This window comes from Rattus norvegicus, chromosome 19, assembly GCF_036323735.1.
Source record: "Rattus norvegicus strain BN/NHsdMcwi chromosome 19, GRCr8, whole genome shotgun sequence".
NCBI lineage: Eukaryota > Metazoa > Chordata > Mammalia > Rodentia > Muridae > Rattus > Rattus norvegicus.
In genome coordinates, this window is record NC_086037.1 from 47,398,893 (window position 1) to 47,417,988 (window position 19,096).

The 19,096-nt window shown below is 44.5% G+C and overlaps 1 protein-coding gene and 1 pseudogene across 19 annotated transcripts in view; one reads left to right on the plus strand and one right to left on the minus strand.

Moving 5' to 3' along the window:
* The window catches only part of Arhgap10 (Rho GTPase activating protein 10), a 261,750-nt gene that overhangs the window by 46,110 nt on the left and 196,544 nt on the right, over positions 1-19,096 (plus strand). For 3 of the 19 annotated variants that reach the window (XM_039097992.1, XM_063278287.1, XM_063278288.1), the window contains exon 1: positions 17,759-17,889. The exons of 13 other annotated variants lie outside the window; for them this stretch is intronic. The gene's annotated coding sequence lies outside the window, so the exon portion shown is untranslated. Of the gene's footprint in view, positions 1-17,758; positions 18,439-19,096 lie in introns of those variants that run through there. 3 more of the 19 variants (XM_039097989.2, XM_039097991.2, XM_039097990.2) reach the window with 3 other exon arrangements.
* LOC108348983 (membrane-associated progesterone receptor component 1 pseudogene) lies at positions 16,119-17,873 on the minus strand (annotated as a pseudogene).

Consider the following 19,096-nt stretch of genomic DNA (forward strand, 5'->3'; position numbering starts at 1 on the left):
GTACGATAGTAGTGATTTGGGCATGTTTGTGGCTGTCTTCACATGAGAAGCCAGAGTGCCTTGTAAATGAACCAGCTCTTACACAGGCCTTTCTTTATTTTTTGGAAAAAAATTTCTGTGTGTGTATGTGTGGGCACACGTATTGTGGTGCTTGGGTGGGGCTGCAGAATAAATTCATGGACTTTTTTTTATTCCACCCTGAAGTGGGTGTCGGGGTCACTCCCCAGTGTTCTGTCTTCCTGGCCTTGCATTTCTTGTTGACCACTGTTGGTATAATAGACCTAGTTGTCCCATCTTGTTGCCTACTGTTGGTATAATGAACCCCATTGTAGGCTAACTTTGGTTCACTGACTTTACTGCTGCACACCGTTCTCCTGTGCTAATACTGTCTATGTGAATGCTAGGACTGTTTAAGGAATAGTTGTCTTATGGGCATTCTTTTGAAAACAAATCTGCGCATGTGCACGTGTGCGTGCATGTGAGTGCAGGCATCCTATGCTGCAGCACACCTGTAGAGATGAGGCATCTCGATGGTTTGGGTACCAGGTAAGATGGCCTGTGACCTGGAAGATTCTCCTGCGTCCTGTCTCACCATAGGAACCGTGGAACTATGCGTCCAGCTTTCCGCTCAAGTCCGTGAACAGTGATATATATTCGTGTATTGTCATATAGTATACGAACGTATTTATATTATTTCGTGTAGCTGTATAAACATAAAGAATATATAATCTATTAATATGGTGTTATATAAACTATGATTCTATAGTAATATATTAATAGACTACATGTTATATTGTATATACATATATCTTATTTGCGATAGTCATCATGGTCTCTCACATTGCTTGGGCCAGAGAATGCTCAATGAGGTATTCTGACCTGATGTTTAACTCTCCCATAATAATTTATATCCCCATAAGCAGTACACGAGAGAGCAGGGTACTTTCAAACTTCCTCCCAGTGCATACTGAAGTTTTATATGTGACCGTCTTTAGCAAATGGTTGGTTTGGAGAGTTAGATGGTGACACCAGCTGCAGTGGAGAGGTGGGACACACATGAACCTATACTGCATGCTGATGGAGGCTGTCAGTGTTTGTGGAAAGAACTGGACACTTGCTGGATGGCCACGTGAGCTGGTTTACATCACCAGTCCCTGCTGGTATCGACGCTCAGTTCTCTGTTACCCTTTTACATTTATATTCCCTCGCACAGGGCTCTTAGGTTCACAATGTCCATAAAGCCCCCTGGTCTTCATCCGTTTCATTTCATTCTTTGTGGAGTTTTAACTTGTGTGTTTTTTAGTTACAGTTAAGCATTATGAACTTGTGGGAGTGCTGTTAGGGGCCGGATCAAAGGTGTTTTAAAATGTAGATATTTTGCTTTCCATGATATTTAGCAGTATTGTATAATAAACAACATTTTGAGTATGCAGTTGTGATTATTAAAAACAAAAAAGTGAGGGGGAGCTGGAGAGATGGCTCAGCAGCTGGAGAGTTGGCTCGGCGCTTAAGAGCACACTGGCTGCTTTCCCAGAGGACCTGAGTTCAATTCCCAGAACCCACACTGCAGCTCAGAACAGTCTGTGACTGTTGTTCTGGAAGATCAGACACCCTCTTCTTCTCTTTGGGCACCTGAATGCTTGCAGTACAGGAAATACACTGAAGCCCATACATATGCACACAATATAATGAAACAAATATAACTCGCTAGTCCTGCAATGTAGAAACAATGTCTCTCCTAGGAGATGAGCAGTGTAGAAACAATGTCTCTTCTAGGAGATGGACTTAACACTACCGTTCCACACAAAATAACTGCAGAACTGCTAGAAAGGCTGGGCTTTACTCTTAGCGATGATGAAAGTACAACCCCATCAGTCAGGAGAAGCAGGCTGTGGGCGAACAGTAGAGTGAGTTGAGACATAATTATGGTGCAAATTGTAAAAATCAGTGTCAAAATTAACTCACTCAGTGGCTTTGGAGTCACAGGGCTGTGGTACATTTCACTTGCAAAGTTGGTTCAAGCAGAGAACTGAAGCTGCTTTTGGGCGTCAGTGTTGGCTAGATTGTAAGAAGGCCTAATGCTAATTATGCAGTTCCTCCTGTATTAGGCAGGAAACGTCAATGTGGACTTAATTCTTTATAGCATAATCCTAGTACATACGGCCCAGAATGCAGAAGACTTTATAATTATCCCTACTTAAAACAACTCCTTACTGGGCCCTTTTCAGTCATACATACTTACGAGTATCCGCCTGGGTGGATTGTTAGGAACCATATTCAACCTAGATAGCCTGAACCGAAGACAAAAATAGATGTGCCTTAAATCGTGAAGTACACATTTATTTCTTTACGTGTGTATGTGTATTGTCTGCATGTATGTCTGTGCACTTCATGCATGCCTGGTGGAGGCTGGAAGAGGGGTTCTATATCCCCTGGGACTGGAGTTACAGATGGTCGTGAGCTGTAGGGTAGGCACTGGGAATCAAACTGGAGAGAGCGCTCTTAGCCCAGCGCATACCCTTTTGTCATGATGTTGAGTTCAGTGTTACTTGAGAGACATGAACAAATGCCTGCTCACTCTAGACCAGCCATTCTCAACCTTCCGAGTGCTGTGTAACACTTTAATATGGTCCCTCATTGTTGTGGTTGTAAGGGTCCATGACTAGCCGAAGAATGATACCCGAGACTCAAATATCAAACAGTGTGTAAACGCAGAGCGTTTTATTCTGCAGAGCTCCAGCATGCTGTGGTCTCCCATTACCAAGACAGACAGATAACCAAGTGAGCTTGCAGGCCTGATTTAAAGTATATTAAAGAATTCTGGGGTAGGGGACCTCTATGCTAATTTGTTGGGTCCATCTCTATCTATGGTCATTCTGTTACCGGGGTGTGGGGGCTGGAAACTTGCTGGGAGGTCTGGAAACTGTTGCTGAGGAAGTAGCTGGGGAAGTCTGGAAACTGCTTGCTGACCCATTGTCCTTGCCTCAGGCCAGGTGGCAGGGCAGCTTGAGGCCAGGACTTGGCCTGGAATTGCCCAGGTCTTGGAAACAGAGATTTAGGCCTAGTCTCCTTAACTGCCAGTTTGAAGCCTGTCATGGAGCCAGCCTAGCCTTCTCAGTGGTGACACTCAACCATAACGTTATTTTCATAACCATGTAACCGTAATTTTGCTACTCTTAAGAATCATAATGTAAATACGTGATATGCAGAATATCTGTATACAACCCCTGTAAAGGGACAAACAAGTAAAGTAAAATATTATTAAGTTCTGTGTGTATTAATTAATTAATTAATGCTGGAAACTAATCTGACAGCAATTATTCCTTAACCAGCTTTCCCCCCAAATAACCACACAGAGACCTTTTAATATTTCAAAGCCTTAGGACTCAGCTAGGCAGACTCTCAACTTGTTCATCTAAGTTAACCCAACACAGTTAACCCCATGCAGCCACGTCATTAGCTATACCTTCCGGGCCTGTAGTCACTTCCACTCCTTTCATGTATCCTGGCAAAAAGCTTTCGTCCTCCTTCTTCCCAGGGTTCCCTTCTCCCTCCCAGGAAGTCCCACCTTCCACTTCCTGCCCAGCTAATTGGTCATCCGATTTTTATTAAAGCCAATTAAAGAATACCTTATGTAGGCGAGCATGGAGACACAGTTTCACACCATGTACTCCAACAGAGTCCTCCCACCCCAGAGCGGTCGCCGTGACCCACAGCTGAATCCTGCTGCTCTGCGTAGAGCACTAGCAGCACATGGAAGTAATGATTCCACTCAAGTCCAGCTTGGTGAGCCAGTGAGTTTAGAGGACTCAGAGTGGCGTGGGTGGCCTCGTGGCAGCTGCACCACTGTCAGTGCAGGATAAATGACAGCTTCCTTATATGAGATTGTGACCCTCTTGATCACGTGCTCCTTGGACCAAATGGCCTGCAACGAGGAGAAGAGTGAGTGCAGGAGGAACTGAAATCTCAGTAAGGCTCTCATGTCCCCTCCTGTCTCCTCTTTCTGTGAGGGACATTAGGGTCAGCTTTGTTGAGGGTCTTGGAGTACTTAGAGATGCTGTGATTAATGTGAAAATGGCTACTGTGTGTTCTGCTTCACAGTACGTAGCTGTGCTTGCCTTCTGAAAGCGCTCTGTAAAAGTCATGTTCTTGGTTCCCCCCTTATCCCACATGCCCACAGCTACCCATCTGCCCTGTTTACTAGAGAGCTTGCTGTGCGAAAGTTCTCAGCTCTGATGTGGATTGAAAGCACATTCCTTTGCCCTTGCGGTCAGTCTGCTTTAGGCCTGCTGGCACAGACGAGCCTCCCACGGTTACCTCGAAGAGATCAGCCTTTTTGTGAATTTCTGTAGCGTAGTAATTGACAAAAGCAACTTCTGGAAGGTGAACCCCATGAAGACGGGTTGGTCCTTGGGGGTGCTGAGAAAAGGTGAGGTAATCAAAGAGGACCTCATGGAGCCCTGTCACTGGCTTTGATGGACCTTTGGGATGTTATTACTACTTTTTAATGTTTTTTTTCCAGACAGGGTTCCTCTCTGTAGCCCTGGCTGTCTTATAGACCTGTAGACCTCCATAGACCAGGTTGGCCCCAAACTCATATAGATCATCTGCTTCTGCCTCCTGAGACCTGGGATTAAAGGCATGTACCACCACTGCCCAGCTTTTGGTGGTGTTATTGATGCTAGGAGGATGGTGATTAATTTCCTGTGCGCTACAATAGAAGTAGAATATGTAGAGCTATTCATCTTTTCCATAGGAGAGGAATGACTAGAAAGATGAGAGAAAAAGAGTTTATAATTGCATGAAATATTTGCTGAAATTGTACTAGTTCTGTGCAACAGCAATGTGGAGCATAGTAGGTCCTGTCAGCGTGTGTAATCCTGCAGCAGAGACAGACGTGCTGTGGTGCATTGTGGTGAACTAGGTCACATTTTGCCTGTAGCTCTGCTGAGTCGGGGCGATGACAAGGGCTTCTCATAGGCGAGATGGCAGCAGGAGTAAGTGTGTAAGGGAGTGCGTAACGTTTTAGACTCAAACCTAAATGCCCCTCACCACGCCAGCTTTATTTCTTAGAATGGGCTAGCATTAGCATCCCAAAAATCCCAGGAGAGATAGTCTAGAAGGAAGAAAACTTTATTTGGCTCATGGTTTCAGTTTCTGTGCTCTTGGTTCAGAGTCTGCACTCCGCAGAACATCGTGGGGGAGTGTGGTGAAGGAAGCTGCTTATGCTGACTGAGAAGGAAGCTCGGAGATGTCTCCAGTGGATGCCCTCTCCTAATGGTCTTTCAGAATACAATTAACCCATGTACTAATCCACTAGTGAATTTTCGGATGCTCACAGTCCATTAATATCCAAGGGCCCTCCTTTGGAACATTGCTTCATTAGAGAGGAAGGCTCCTGTACCGGAGTCTCTTTGGAGACGGGAGATTCAAACCGTGGTGACATTGTTTTATTGTTAAAGGTTGCAAACCTCTTTCTTGATTTCCCCTCATGCTGTGTAGTTTGTCTTTCACAGGACTGTACTGTGAAATGTCTTTTTGATGTCATTCGCTTGGGTTTCCCTTCTTCTCTTACATTGTCTCCTGTGCTGGAAATGCCTGGCACACTGCAGGGTTCTGGGTTGCTGAACTAAAGTGGACAGACAGGGTGATCTTCCTGCTCTTCTGCCCTCAGAGCTTTTCTTTATATTTGCTCTTGTATGGCAGCATCAAAGTTACTAAACTCTATGGGGTGTGTGTGTGTGTGTGTGTGTGTGTGTGTGTGTGTGTGTGTGTGTGACTTTTCTCTTTAAAATTAGTCTGTGAGTTTTCAGTATCCTCAAGATGAAGTGTAGTTCCTGGTCTGGTGAGTCTTCCTCATCCGGCTCCGTTTTATTCATGTATCTGATTCTTCCTTTATACCCTTTACTCCACATTCCTCAGGAGTTTCTAGTTTGTCACTTGTCCTGTTTCAATTTTTTATCAACCTGCCAGAGGCAAGATCACCTGGGGAAAGGAGACGTCAACTGAGAAACTGTCTCCATTGGATTGGCCTGAAGGCAGATCTGTAGGGGCATTCTTTTGATTAATGACTGATGTGGGAGGGTCCAGCCCGCTGAGGGCAGTGCTACCCCTGATCAGGTTATCAGTGGGGTGTGTGAGCAGGCAGGAGGAGCAAGCTGGGGGGAGTGAGCTCCCCCATGGCTCCGCTTTATTTCATTACTCAGTCCCTGCCTTGAATTTCTCCGCTGATGTCTCTTCATGATGGACAATGACCACATTTGTCAGCTGAAATGAACCTCTTTCTCCCCAGCTTGCTTTTGGTCATGGGTTTTATCACAGCAGTAGAAAGCAAACTAGGACATCACACCATTCTCATCTTTGGAGGCACAAAGCAACCATCACCTGTGAAATTTCAGATATTTCCAAATTTCCCAGCAAGAGTCTTCTGTATCTCCCCAAAGTCTGGTAGCACAGAGCTCTTTTACAGTACCCATTTCCCCATTTCATCACATCTTCTCCCCACACACCAGTGCATGTGTCTGCACGTGCTTGCATGGTGTGTGTGTGTGTGTGTGTGTGTGTGTGTGTGTGTGTGTGTGTGTGAATGCATGTGCATGGGCGCACACACACACACACACACATGGTTTTTCATGAGGGACTAATCTTCCAGGTACTCTATTTTATGTTATTTATTATCAAAGCCAGTTTAAACATTTTTTATGAGTTATCTCAATTTAGTAAGAGATCATCTTTGTAGACATTTTTGTTGAAATATGAAATTCTTTTTCTAATTTTGGTAGCGGCATTTTTAGCAACCCCCCCCTCCCTGAAAGTATCTGTTTGTCCACTGCTCTCAAAGGATAGTTTAGCTGGATATAGAATTATGGTCATTGTTGCTTTCATCTCTTGAAAATGAAGGCCCTCTGCAAAATCAGTATGTATTAAGCCCCTGAGCCTCCTCTCTAGCCTCTGGGACTCCCTTCTATTTCTCCCTTCTGTTCCTCCACCCCCCAACCCCCAACTTTATATTTGCTCTTTGAAGCCATGTCATGGTGTCTGCTCTACAATATTTTAGGCCTGCTTTTCTCTATGGTAGTGTGTGCTGACTGGCTTTTTTCATCAGACAATGGCTTTCCTGGTTCTTTTGATGATTGATTTTTCAGTCGTATCATGGACACACTGCCTATTAAGATACCCTGGGTGCTGGGCAAATCATAAGTCACAGCAGACAATCACCTACTCTACTTAGTACACAGATCTTGATGTGTGGTCTGTTTCTCCAGTGGTGGTTTGATTTTGAGGGAGCCTTGGTGGAAATACTTTAGTCTGATTGATCAGTTTCCCCCAGGGCTCTGGTCTCATTGCTTCCTGCTATGCTGGCTGTGAAGGCGGAGGAGGGAATTTCCCCACACTGGACTGTGAAGCTGTTTCTCAGTAGGGGAAGGTAGTTTCAGGCCTGTGGGGACTCAGGGACTTCCCTGCTCTTGGCAGGGTCCCTTGCCTGGAGAGGCCTGGGGTGTTGAGAGTGATTGTGGAAGTGGTATGGGATCTGTCTAGTGGCATCCCACAGTTTTTCTCCTATTTCTGGACAAAGGATTGGAGTTTTAGTTCGGTCCGTAGTACCAAGGAGGGGTCCTAGGTCAGGCTGTGTAGAACAGCTCACTCTGTCTGCCTGGTCCATTGAACACTCCTTGAACCTGAATTGCTCAAGGTTTGTGGGGCTTCAGACCCATTCCTCTTTGGATGGTTATGGAACACATCTGTGTTGTCAGGGGAGCTTGAGAGTGATCTGGGCTAGCCGTGGACTGGCCTTGGATTACTTTCTGTTGCTATGGCCAGGGTTGGAAATGGTAGGTCTTGACACTTGGCAGACTTGCTGTGCTGTGCCAGAAACAATTAGGGTTTATTTTCCTGTATTCTTGTAATTTTACTTACCTGTTTTCTAGGTAAGGCATCCTGGAAGTCAGGTTAAATGATCAGACTTAGGAATTTTTGTTGGTAATTAAGCAGAAGCCAGATTTGGGTATTACTAACTAATTATATTTTGGCAGAAAATGGAAATTTTAGAACTGTGCTTTTGGCTTTTGAACGTTTAACATACCAAGTCCTGTCACTTGTGTGGACAGGGAATTCAACCTGTCCAAATAAGGAAGGAATCCAGTGCTACATTATTGACTGAGATGGAAGGCCTACTGTATGTTTGATGCAAGTTTAATCATTCTTGATAAAATCTGAAATAACGTAGCTTCTGAATGACCTTACGAAATAGTCCTTGTTGCACAAGAAGGTTCTATCACTGGCTGCCATCACCCTTCTTATTCTACTTCAAAGAAAGTCCACCCTGTAATTAAGATGGTGACACTACCCCAGCAGATGACTCTTGTAACAGCATCGCACGGGGCATTCCATCAGGCAGAATTCGTGCACTCCACAGACACCAGCTCCTTCTCAAAACTCTCCCTTTCCCTCCCATGACACCTTTTCTGTGTCACACAGATGGAGAAGGCCGCAAGTTAAGAGCTTAGAACTTAGCTGTTTTTCATTTCAATTCCCCAGCAACCACATGGTGGCTCACAACCATCTGTAACAGGATCCCATGCACTCTTCTGGTGTGTGTCTGAAGACAGCTGCAGGGTACTCATATAGAAAAAATAAATAAATCTTAAAAAATATTAAAGACGCTATTCACCTGGTGTTGCTTGTCAGTATTCTAATAGGCCTGAGGAAGTCTGTGCTAACTCAGAATGCTAATCTAGTGTTATGTGCTTGCCAATGCTGTGCACTTAAAGCAAAGCAGTGAGTTTATTTACCCACAGTGTTTTCTACTCTCTAAGTTTTCTTTTCAAGATGCTATTTATATGCCTGGAAACTTGAATCAGTGGTTAAGAGCACTTGCTGCTCTTGTAAAGGACTCAGGTTCGGGGTTGGGGATTTAGCTCAGTGGTAGAGCGCTTACCTAGGAAGTGCAAGGCCCTGGGTTCGGTCCCCAGCTCCGAAAAAAAGAACCAAAAAAAAAAAAAAAAAAAAAAAAGGACTCAGGTTCATTTCCCAGCACCAACCAACATGGCAGCCCACAGCATTTGAGCCTCTAGTCCCAGAGTGTCCAGTGCCTTCTTCTGACTCTGTGGGCATCAGGTAGACAAGCACTCATACTCATGAAACAGTAAAAATTGTTTCAAATTTTTAATAAATGTACGATTCCATCCAATTTGTCCTTATTTTTTGTTTGGCTTCTAAGAGCTACCACATGTTAAGCTAGTTCTGTGGGCAGATTGGGCATTTCTGTTTTTCATTTTACCACGTGTGCTCAGTACCCAGCATGTTTCCCAGGTTGTATGCGTTTCCCGTGTTTATTCAGATTCTGTCACCAGACAGCAAAGTATCACAGTTTCTAAGCCTCGTCTCATGTAGACTTTAGTAATATGTTCACATGTATTTAGTATTATTCTAGTCTAAGCATCTTCACGTCACTCGAGCAGACTCCTCACTTCTCTTTTGTGTTCTGTCTTCTATTAAAACAGACCAATTTGTCCAGTTGCTGTGGTTCTAACGTCCATTGAGCCACCTCGAAAGCCTCTGCTCTTGTTAGTGCTATTCAAAGTGCGGGTTTTAGACCCTCGGTTACCTTCTCAGAGTACACACTTGCAGTGGGTTAAGGAATTTGCTTCTCAACAAGGAGTCTAGGTGTGAGGAGAAAAAAAGCCAGGCCCCCAAACTCGAGTGCTCAGGGACTCCGTTAACGTGCCTTCTGCCCAGATTTCATGTGTAATATAAAGATAGAAAGAAGGTTGTGGGTAGTGCTGGAAGGGTAGAGAGGGGTAGCTAGGAGCGAGGAGAATAGGGGGAAAGGCCTCCACAGTGAAAGCTAGCATTCTGTATGCTAACACAATATTGAAGTAATAAAATTAACCCTCTGTCCTACTTTTTTGTCTCAAAGGGGTCACTTTGACACTTGGTACAGGGAGTGGCACTTGGTATAGTGTTGCCCATGCGTACCGTGATACTTACCTCTGTCTGTCCAGCAGAGCTGTCATATTTCCAGGCCTCTCACATGTTGAGGATTGTGTGAGAAGAAGCTGCGTTAAGGAGGGAAGAAGCGTCTGCCACATGGCTTGATGGTGAAGCTTGGAGCATGAAGTATGATGAGTGGGGACTCGGAGAGGCCTGGTTGGATGACTGGCATCACTACCTGTGGTGCTTTTCATAGAACCACTCTCCCCTAACCCCTACTTATTGCTGACACGAAGATGGAGGAGAGCTGGTAGAATTTTAAGAAGTCCCGCCCTCCCTTCCTATAGGGTCTGACTGTCTATCCTCGGCTGGCCGGGAACTTCCATATAGACCAAGTTGAATGCTCAGAAATCTGCCAGCCTGTTATGAGCACTGGGATTAAAGGTGTACACTACCACCTCTGAGTAGAGAAGTTTTTATGCAGAATATCCAGCATAGTAGATCCTCAAATTAATAGTTGTGAATTGATAATCAAAGAAATCCATGGAAAATTAGTAGGTGTGATTGATTATTTTAGATAGTAAAAATTGTGATGATTACAATGGTTGAAAATAAATGTGTTATATAAATAAATGACAGTTCAAAAGCCAAAAATGGTTTATAGTCAAACTTTGGACAGAAAAATAGTTGGAATAGTTATAAAATTATGAATTATTTATAATGTACTATCTTTCTCTGGTTATGGTTTGATATGAAATAAGTTTGTTTTAAATATTTTCCCTCTTATGACCTCTGTTTTGGGTCATATCTTTGAATTCTATGTACTTTTAGGTAGTGAAGTTGTTTTTCTTATCTTAAAGATGACAGCTTATGTCATTTCACACCTAAAAACACATGCCTTACTTTTATGCCTTGTCAGTCGGGGGACAGTGGTTTGGTGTATGAGCCAGGGTCAGAGGGAGTGGAGGAAGTGGGGAGCCAGCACGGCTTCGTCAGCTACCAGAGAATCTGGCAGCCTGAAAACTAGTTCATTTTTAATTTTTTTTCGAATAAAGCATCATGACTTTTTGTTTTGAACTCAACACCTGATTTTGCTTCCATTGGCCACCTCCGATTCTCTCCGTTTGTGGCCCCTTCATGGCTTGTTTCTCTACATGTTCTCCCTTAAAAAGTTGTTCAGTATTTCACTTTGCTTTCCTTTCTGCTAGTGGTTGACATCTAAACCCCTTGGCTATGGCCTCATCTGCGTCCTGCACATGTTATTATGGAATGGCTGATGTAAAGTTGGTTTTGTATCTTAAATAGGTTTGTGTCTTTACTTCCTATTTTCTTTTCCCTGGTTTTCTCTGCTGTTCTGACAGGATGCTGCAGTAACACCTGATTCCTGACAAAGTGTCTTAGAAACTCCTTTTTTATCCTCGAGTTGGCAATGATGGAATGAATATTGTCTGGGACATCATGTCCTAGGACGCAGAGGTCTATGGCCGGGTGCTGGGGATGCTGGTGCGGGGCGTAGGCTGATGCAGAGCTCACCTTTGTCACTGTGGTGTGTTTAGGCCAGGTTACTTTGTGACGAGGTCTGTCCAAAAGGCAAGTAGCCTTACTCGTGTAAGAAATACATGAGCTCATCAGAGTTTGAGAATAATACTATTGACTGTCATGCTGGCTATCCTAGTGTCTCCTCTGTGACTACTGTATTATATACCTTTTTATGGACAGAAAAGAGGACCCTGGGGCTTAATATTCCAGTTTATTCAAATCTTTATCTACATTGCCAGTCACCATTTACCTTTAGATCCAAAAAGGTAAAGGGTGCAGTAAAAACACAGCCAGTTCCTTACCTTGGTATCTTCTAGGGTTTTCAAGGAACTTGCAGAGTGCCTGCTCTGCCCTCTGTGGAGTGCACCGTGCCCTTGCTCCTGAGAGGTCTGTGCAGCGCTTGTAGGCTGAGGTGACCTTGCCCACAAGGAAGCCCGCACAGTGTGACTGGCATTTTCACACTCTCTCTGTTTCCTTCCTTCTTCCTGCTGGCTCTGGCCTGCCTTATTGTGACTCTTGGAAAATGTTCCTTTCTTGCTGATATTCTAGTTTATACCTCCTTTCTAGTTTTCCATATGATCAAGGTATTTGTAATATTTATATACACTTTATATGACATTGTAATAAAAGGGTGTGGTGGCTGAGTGGGCTGAGCAGTTGGTTTGTGCTGAGTCGGCATACGGTGGAGGCTGTGCTAACTGATCCCTGGACTTCATGCTACACTTTACTGTTTCCCATGGTGTGCCCGGCTGTGCCTGGCTGTGCTCTCCCAGCCCCACGCCTTTGGATTTTTCAAAATAGGGTTTCTCTCTTGTAGCCCTGGCTGTCCTGGAACTCACTCTGTAGACCAGGCTGTCCTGGAACTCTGAGATGTGCCTGCCTCTATCTCCTGAGTACTGGGATTAAAGGCCTGTGCCACTACACCTGGCTTTCCTGCTCTCCTTTTAGAAATGAGGTGTGACCTCTTCTATTTGGGTATGGTGAGGATCAGTGAGCCAAGACACTCAGGTCACCTGTCATCTATACTTGAGCAGTCCAGAGGGGGTGCAAAAGAAAGGTCAGGTGGTTATTATGCGCCGACCATTTGGGAGCAGTGTCTGAAATAAATTTCTAGCGAGTTGTAAGTGTTAAGATTTCTTCATTGTGATGGGTAAGCCTGATCATCAATTTGACAGGATTGAGATGTGCCCAGGAGGGTAGCAATGCGTGGACAGTATGTCTCTGAGAAGGCTCCCAGAGGCTCAACCGAGGGAAGAAGACTTGCACAACCCCATCGATGGGAGTAGAGAAATTCGTAAAAATCAAGTTTGGGTCGGGCATGATGGCATACACCTTTAATCCAGCTCTCAGGAGGCTGAGGTGGTAGGATCTCTGAGTTCAAGGCCAGCCAGTTCTATACAGGGAGTTCCAGGACAGCTAAGACTACATAGAGAGATCCAGTCTCAACACACTCCCACCAAAGGTAAATCTGTAAATAAAGCTTGGGCCTTGCCCTGGATCCCTGACCCTCCCGAGTCAGCCTGGTATGAAGCCAGTGTGTGAGTGGCTTTCTCTTTTCCAAAAGCCAAATGCTTCCAACTTGCTCTGTTTTTGCTTTCTCTCCCATGATAAAGTAGTTCGGTAAATTGTGTTGATCGGGGTTGGGGATTTAGCTCAGTGGTAGAGTGCTTGCCTAGCAAGCACAAGGCCCTGGGTTCGGTCCTCAGCTCTGAAAAAAAAAATTGTGTTGATCAAGTTTCTACCCCCAAATCCTTTAAGGTGGGCCTGGACTTGAAGACCCAAATGCTTTCAGGCATTTGTGAGGCCATTGTATTAGAATATAAAAGAGAACCTGCTCATCTGAGAGAGTCAGATGAGAATTTTAAGGAAAATAAGAACCAAGTAAACAATTCTGTGGGACCCCAGCCCCGAAGCCTGTACTTAGTCACTACTGTAGAGTTGCCAAGTGAAGTTAACTTTCACCAAACAGTCTTGCCAAAATAAAATCTTGGGGTGAACAACCATCTTTGTTTATGATGAGCAAATGAAGGGGATGTGGGGACAGAAATGGCCCACACATTTGTCCCCAGAAGCTGACTGTGTCTCTTCACCGCCAAACACATTGATTCCTGAGGCAAACGAGCAAATGCCTGGCTGCGTGGCCCTGGCCGTCTTCTCCGTTGCTTTTTGTTGGCTTCTTGTTTTTACGTTCAGGAGGACCTGTCCCTGCCATCCTGCACCTCCAGAGATTATGCCAAAACCACAAAGAGTTCTGACATGCCTGAGAAAGAACAGGCCCGAGTCCCTGTTAGAGTTCCCTGAGACGGGTGTGTGTGACATTGAGTAGGTCACCCAGTGTGATGCCTTTGTTCCTTCGACAGTCAAGTGAAGATGTGCGAGGTGTTTGAGATTGGGCAAGCCTATGACCTCATCATGGTCCTCTCTGGGATGCAGCCAGTAGTGAAGCAAGGTTTTCATCCTTCCCCCACTGTAAGCTTTTTTATGCCTGTCACTTCTCTCTCCCCGGCTGTATGATTTTGAGCGAGTTGCTAAGACTCTACTGTGTGTGTATGCTAATACACAGAGCTGTGTTAACTGAACTGGTAAATGCGTGGTGGAACACCTTCCATTGTGAGGGTCTTCCAGTGATGGCTCATCTTGACCCCTGAATACTGAGCGAAGACTCTGCAGATGTGATTAAATCATGGAACCTGAGATCGAGAAGATGTCCTTAAGCCAAAAACAGTTCTGGTGGCTCTTAAGGAGTCACAGAGCAGCATGTGAAAACAGAGGTCAACAGGGGTACAGTTGATTTCCGTGGGCTGAGGAATGTGGCCACCCTCTAGAAGCTGGAACCCTAGAACCTTCAGGAAACATCCTTCGTGCACCTTGGGCTTAGCCCTCTGAAAACCATCGACTTAACCTTTGCAGTTGTCAGCACAGCTTTATGACCTTCGAGAATGGAATGCTGATACATGTTTGTTTTGAGCCACTATATTTGTGGTCATTGTTGTAGTAGCAGAGATGTGTTACCCGTTTCATCTTTCTATGTGTGCGCTCTGCTTGTTTTTGCTGTAAGATCTTCTTTAACAGAAGAGCGTGCGGTGGGTCAGGTGCTTTCTGTACCCAGAACCTGGTCACAGTTGAGCATTGCTTCTGTACAATGTGCATATGCATGTGGCTCAGGGAAGAGTGTATGGTGCTGTCGAGTGTGGACTTCACGGTGGGACTTGCTCTGGAAGTGGTATGTTAGGTTTTAAGCCTTCTCCGTCAGGTCCATCTCTTTGTTTTGGGACGTGTGTCCCTTGTACGTTCAGCTTGATTTCCCTGCACTTGATCAGTTTGTCATTTCCCATCATTCCTTTGACTTCAGATGCTGTTTATTCTATGAATAAGAACTTAGTACAGAGATCACCCACACTGGTCAGATTTGGACAGTTAAGGCCAGAGACACTTTCAACTCGATATTAGCAGATACTGTTGTTGGCCCAGGAGCTGCTCCTAGCACAGCCTCCAATGGTGGCTTTCAGGTTCAGAGCAGCTTAGACCAGCTTAGGAGTGCACTGGGGCTCACAAGGGTGCTTGCACTGTTTCTTGTTTTAAAGCTTGCAAAATGAGTTAGGTACTTAGTGAGGCCACAGTGCTCTTATGTAAGGGGCTGCTGCTGGTGCTGCCAAACAGGGAACTTGAAAGAAAGTTTGAAGTCAGCTCACAGTCCTAGAAGAATTTTGTTTTACTTCCAAGTTATGTGGATTAACATCGGCATTATTTTCTTGGCAAGAATCTGGCATGAAAATATTGAGTTCTTAGAATCCAAACCTTGTTCTTCTATAAATAAATCACCGGTTCTGGCTTGAATGTGTACTTCCCTTGGTGGCAGATTTCTTGGCAGACCCTTGCATCATTGATAAACTAGTTATTTAGGACTCCATGCCAAGAAATGCCAGCTTCTAGGTGCAATTTCTCTACTTAACCAAGGGTGTTGGAAGCCAGTATAACTTGTAAAATTTATGTACTTCACTGAGTGTCCTAGTTAGGGTTTCTTTTAGTGTGATGAAACACCACAGACAAAACAATTTGGGGAGGAAAGGGTTTATTTTGCTTACCCTTCTATATCATTGTTCATCATCAGAGGAAGTAAGGACAGGAACTCAAGCAGGCACTTGGAGGCAGGAGCTGATGCAGACGCCATGGAGGAGTGCTGCTTTCTGGCTTGCTCACCATGCTCTCTTATAGAACCCAGGCCCCTCAGCTAGAGGGTGACCCCACCCACAATAGGCTGGGTACTCTTCTGTCAATCACTAATTGAGAAAATGCCCTACCGGCTTGCCTGCAGCACGATCTTATAGAGGCATTTTCTTAACTGAGGTTTCCTCCTCTGTGATGTCTAACTTGTGTCAAGTTGACTTAGGCTAGCCGGCACGCCGACGGCACCCCATGTTCTTTGTTCACTTTCCTTCTAAGTTCAGGATGATGGAATGTGTCATAGTTCTTCACTGGGGTCTGGGAGCTGAGAGTAGAAGTTGGAGGTTTAGAAGTATGTGCCAGTTAGTTATATCAACTAGACCCTGCCGAGACCTCTCTAGGAAGAGGGAACATCGGTTAAGGGTCACCTCCATCATATTGGCCTGTGGACGTGTCTCCAGGTCATTTCTTTTTTTGCGGGGGGGCAAAACTGTTTTATTAACTGACCCAAGCACTTCATTTTTTTTTCTTTTCTGATTTGAGGTAAAACCATTAAACACAGCTCACAAGAAAATACAATGACTATTTAACTACAATTACAAGAGTCTGAAACCTCACTAGTTGTTCAGATAATACTTTTACAAATGTATACAACTGCAGAGTCTACTTAAGCTACGTTTAGTGTTAACCAAGAGTATTATCCAAGACCTAGACACCTGACTACTATTTTTGAAGCGACTACGAGTTTGTAACAACAGAAGGATTTAACTGTTACCTTAGGAATGTATTTTCCTTTCAAAATCACCCAGCTAGTGCCATGTAGTGTTTTCTCATTCTTCAGAGATGTCAGTGGAAGCTTTTGAAAAGCACACACCTGTTCCTGTCCTGTATATTGCTCTCAAATTTTACATTTGGCCAATAACCACATAACCATTGCCCTGCTACAAGCAACAGATTTTTCTTTTGCAAAGTTCTACCTTGAATTTTCAGATTCTGTTGTAGTTCCAACTGCCAATTACCAGGTGTGTGACAGTTACTGTGTGTGGGAGTGTCCACGTGGGGACAAGGATGATAAATCAGTCCATGAACACAGGCAATGTGTTTGCCCCAACTAAACCCATTATTGAGTTTTCATTTTGTTACTGGACTTCTGTTTGAATCAATACCACAGACTTTGGAACACTGCAGTTTTGCTTCAGAGGTAGATAAAACAAAAATCATGCAGTTAAGTCTGTTGGGTAAAATGGGCTTGTTTTCAGACTATAGCATGGCTAAGATGTTCTTCATTCTTAGTACATTGACCATTTTGACCACTGTGTGTGTGTGTGCACTTGCCATTTTGGCCAGTTTGTGGAAATAACCCAAGTTTTCCCTCTCAGGAAAATCAAATTGTAATTCAGTTTAACTACAGATAGAAGAGAAACAGCTTTACCATTTGCATTAGAGCACTGAAGTTCACTTTCTGGATTTGTGACGTACAAACACATCATGCATTCTAAGACGAGTTGATTTTATCGGTGTCACTAGTGATGTTACTTAAAAAACTTACAAGTTCAAAACTTCTCAAAATATTGAAATCACCATGTTGTAAAGACAGACTGGAATGTTACAAATGATTTTGCAAAATACAAAAATAGGTATGCTCCACTGACTGCTTCAGTCACTCTTCCGGGCAGTCTCATCTTTTGGTTCTTCATCATCCGAGTACACAGTCGGCTCCTCCCCTTCCTTCAGCAGTTTTCCCACGTGATGGTACTTGAAGGTGAACTGAGAGTCCCAGTCATTCAGGGTCTCCTGCTGGGCAGGAGTGAGGTCAGAAAGGTCATCATACACATCCTTCAGTGCTTCTTTGTCCAGGCAAAATGTGGCAAGGCCCCTGGATGCATCTCTAACAGCAAAGACCCCGTATGGCCCCTCCGGCCCGTAGAACTTGCAGCCTTTGGTCACGTCGAACACCTTGCGGTTGATGGCCATAAGAATGCGCGGGTCCTGGACGCCATCGTAACGCCTCAGTTCGGCAGGGGTGAAGTCACGCGGCTTGAGGCGGGGCAGCGGGGGCGGCTCATCGTCGTCGTTGTCGCCACTGGCACCCCCCCGCGAACGATCTTGTAGAGCAGGAAGATGTAGAGGCCAAGGAGCAGCAGGTTGAGAGGCGACGTGAAAATCTCTTGAAGCAGCCGGCCGCCCTCCAGCTCGCTGGGATCGGCGCCAGTCGCCACCACATCCTCGGCAGCCATGATCTCTTGAGCAAAGGTTGGGCCCTGCTATGCAGAGATCCGGAACAGTCGGCTTCCTCCGCCCTCTAAGCGAACAGTGGCCCAGGTCATTTCTTGATTGTTCATCGACAAGGGCAAACCTTGTTCACTGTAGGGAGTCCCACCTCTGGGCAGGTGGCTCTGTTCTGTGTTCCGTGGAAAAGCAAGCGGAGCAACCGTGGACTGCAAGCCAGTAAGCAGCAATGCTCTACGGCCTCTGCTTCAGTTCTGCACCCAGGGTTCTTGCCCTGACTGTTCTTCGTGATGAACTATAAACTTCTTCCCCAGTATTTTATCATAGGATCAGAAGCTGTAACTGGGTATTTAGTCATTTCATGACCAGTGCCATATTTAAAACTCCAGTATTTCCTGAAAGAGCCTAATCTGAAAAAAAACCTAATCTGGAATAGCAGCATAGATCTGAAAGTAGGAATGGTTTAGAAGAATACATAAATTTAGATGTATTCAGTGTAGGTAAGGTGTAGGGTGCAAAAGCCCTGGTCCCTTCCTCACCTCCAACAGGAAAAGAAAAGCTAAAATGTTCTAGGTAATGGAAAAGCATATTTGATTATTAATTATTAAAAGAATGCAGTTTGATGTGGCCAGAAGTGATGCAAGCATGAACCCTAGCACTAGAAAGAGATCAACCAGAATGGAAAAGCAGTGCTGGAACATTCTTACATGTTAAAGGGAAAACCACCCCTCAATACTTAGCACAAGTGAGGCATTACACACGGGAGAGAGGCACCAGATTATTTGTGCAAATAAACCCTGAGTTAATTTACTTTTCAATTAACATGAAGAATTAGAAATTTAATGTTCCCAAACTGTTATTTAAAAATGCCATTCTAGAACATTTATTTCTGTCCATACAACATACTGTCCTTAAATGAAAGGCCTTTTCTCTCTCAGTGTTAAGTTTGGATATTAAGGTAACAGCACCAAATATATTACTGTAAATGCCCAGATTCAAAGGAACATTAAAGAATGACTTATTTATTCTTATGTGTATTGCTGTTTTGCCTCCAAGCATGTCTGGGTGAGTTGTAGGATCCTGTGAAACTGGAGTCACAGACAGTTGTGAGCTGTCATATTTAAAACTGGGTAACTGGGAAACAAACCCTAATCCCTTGGAAGAACAGCCAGTGCTCCTAACCACCAAGCTATTGCTCCAGCCCTCAAAAGAACATTTTTAGCCATTTAAA